We start from the raw sequence: 2,816 nt of genomic DNA, 5'->3' as shown, positions 1-2,816 counted from the left end.
AACAAAACCATAGGGTAGGAGGGGTACAACTCCACACAATTCCCACCACCCAATCTCCATATCCCACCCCCTCCCCTGATAGCTTTCCCATTTTCCATCCCTCTGGGAGCATGGACCCAGGGTCATTGTGGGTTGCAGAAGGTGGAAGGTCTGGCTTCTGTAATTGCTTCCCCGCTGAACATGGGCATTGACTGGTCGGTCCATACTCCCAGTCTGCCTCTCTCTTTCCCTAGTAGGGTGTGTCTCTGGGGAAGCTGAGCTTCAGGACACATTGGTGGGGTCTTCAATCCAGGGAAGCCTGGCCGGCATCCTGATGGCATCTGGAACCTGGTGACTGAAAAGAGAGTTAACGTACAAAGCCAAACAAATTGTTGAGCAATCATGGACCCAAAGCTTGGAATAGTGGAGAGGAAGCATTAGGGAGGTACTCACTGCAAACTCTAGTGTACTTCTACTTTCAGGTATATATTTTGCAGTAGTTTATAGATGCGTGTGAAGATATGCTCTCTCTCACAGAAACTGGTGTATATCTAGGTTTTGGGACTTTGTTAGAAAGTGACCCACCTGAGATGAAATTAGAGTATACTATGAAAGGAAAGGTCTCACCCGAGTAATGAAGCTGAAGGATTGTCATTCCACATGTGAAGACTCTGGACACAGTCTGAAGTGAAGCATGTTGAGGTGGCAATCGTTGCGTTGGTTAGGTTGTGATCGGTGGATGCAATATTATTTTATATGGATTGGGAGAGGCATACGGGAAAGTGGGCCCTATTCAAGGGTTCCAGGACTGGGGGAAGTAGGGGCTCTATAGTGGAGATGTGAGGTTCCTGCTGTCTTAGGGTTCAAAAAGACAATGGATAGTTAATGTTATCATCACATTATTTGGTAATTGGGTTAACTTTGAAAAGTCCTTTTGTTATGGTTTGCTGTAACATTTGTATGTCTTAAGCTATGAGTCAATTAGACAATATTTGGATTACAATATCTGTTTTGCTGTTTACCCCAAGTTTTCACCTGTAAAAAGAAATGAGAAGTCCGAGGAAATTATAGAACTGGAAAGTATGTCGCTGTTCTTTTCACTTGAGATGCATTGCTTGGTTTAGTAATGATCGAGCTATTTGCTTGTTCTTTTTGACTTCAAATTCAGTTCTGAATTCAAAAGCTGTATACAAAGAACAGAGTCAAAACCGGTGTAGAACTGAGATATCAAGCACATTGGCACTCTGAAAGTAACTCAAGAAGTTTTAGTGGATTTGCTTTATTAAGACTTTCAAGCAGAACCCAAAACAGGGTCTTTCACATGCAGAAGTAGCTGCCCAATATTTACATAGCTGTAAAAGCCTGGTGGTTCACCAGTTGCTTCACCATCACCTGAGAACACATTAGAAACAAAAATGTGGGGTTTGGTGGTGGCACACCTGATCGAATGCACATACAAACATACACAAGGACCCAGGTTCAAGCCCCTAGTCCTCACCTGTGTGTTAATGTGTGTGTTGGGGGAGTTTCACAAGGGTGAAGCAATGATACAGGTATTTCTCTCTCTCTCTCTCTGTTTCCCCTCCACCCCAGTTTCTCTCTATCTTCATCCAATAAATAAATAAGTTAAAATTTTTAAATTATCTTTATTTATTGGATGTAGACAGCCAGAAATCGAGAGGAAGAGACACTTGCAACATTGCTTCTCCAGTTGTGAAGACTTCCGCCTGCATGTGGGGACTAGGGGTTTTAACCTGGTTTCTTGCATGTTGTAACATGTGCACTCAACCAGGTATGCCATCACCTGGCCCTCTTTTTTATTTTTTTTTTTTTTAAAGAGGAAAGACAACTTTCAGAGGGGAGCTATCCGGAAGCTATTATTTATTTATTTATTTTAAACCTTTTACCAGAGCACACTGTTCAGCTCTGGCTTATGGTGGTGCAGGGAATTAAACCTGGGACTCCAGTTCCTCAGCCATGAGGGTGTCTGCATAACCATTATGCTCTCTACCTCTGCCCTAAGTTAAATTTTTTTTAAGGAAATGCAAAATACAATGAGAGACCCATAGAATAAAAAGTACTGGAGATGAAGCCTAGTAATCTGTCCACCCAAGTCCTCCAGGTGATTCCAGTGCCTACAACAGTTTTAAAAAATGGGATCTGGGAAATGGATAGGTAAAAGGTGATCTTTGATATAATGTCACCAGAAGAGTTTTGGTGATGGGAGTGGTGAATACTCATACACAGGTGTGAATTAGACTCACCAAATTTTAAAAAATATTTATTTATTCCCTTTTGTTTCCTTTGTTGTTTTTTATTGTTGTAGTTATTCTTGATGTCATTGTTGTTGGATAGGGCAGAGAGAAATGGAGAGAGGAGGGGAAGACAGAGAGGGGGAGAGAAAGATACCTGCAGACTGGCTTCACCACTTGTAAAGTGACTCCCCTGCAGGAGGGGAGCCAGCGGATATGAACAGAACATTCACTACAGAAGAGATACAAAAGGTTAACAAACACATGAAAAATTTCTCCAGATAAATGCAAATAAAGACAACACTGAGATACCACATCACCCCTGAGAGAATGGCAATTCTCATGGTGTCCCGGGGGTTCTCGAGGTGTCCCGGGGGCTGCTGCCTTTACCACCATCATGGAATTAGCAGTAAAACCTGTGGCCAGAAGCCAGCTAGACTAGGGCCTGGGTCTAAGACACCCATCAGTGGAATTTGAGGAAGAAAAACCTGTGGCCAGAGGCCAAAAGGAATGATCCCCTAAGTGGTAGAGAGTTGGCCTAGCTAGCTAGCGCTCCAGATATCCAATAACCATACAGGTCAAGAA

At 42.9% G+C, this 2,816-nt stretch overlaps 1 long non-coding RNA gene across 1 annotated transcript; it reads right to left on the bottom strand.

Annotated features, from left to right (window-relative positions):
• Positions 1 to 230: 230 nt before the first annotated feature.
• LOC132539261 (uncharacterized) lies at positions 231 to 752 on the bottom strand. Its single transcript, XR_009550524.1, has 2 exons — positions 607 to 752; positions 231 to 334 (listed from the first exon to the last, which is right to left on the bottom strand). It is a non-coding gene; the product is annotated as an uncharacterized LOC132539261 (long non-coding RNA).
• Positions 753 to 2,816: the final 2,064 nt, after the last annotated feature.

The sequence above is a fragment of the Erinaceus europaeus genome, chromosome 7 (assembly GCF_950295315.1).
Source record: "Erinaceus europaeus chromosome 7, mEriEur2.1, whole genome shotgun sequence".
NCBI classification, from domain to species: Eukaryota; Metazoa; Chordata; class Mammalia; order Eulipotyphla; family Erinaceidae; genus Erinaceus; species Erinaceus europaeus.
The sequence above is the reverse complement of the archived record's forward strand: the minus strand, read 5'-3'. Positions and strand labels throughout refer to the sequence as shown.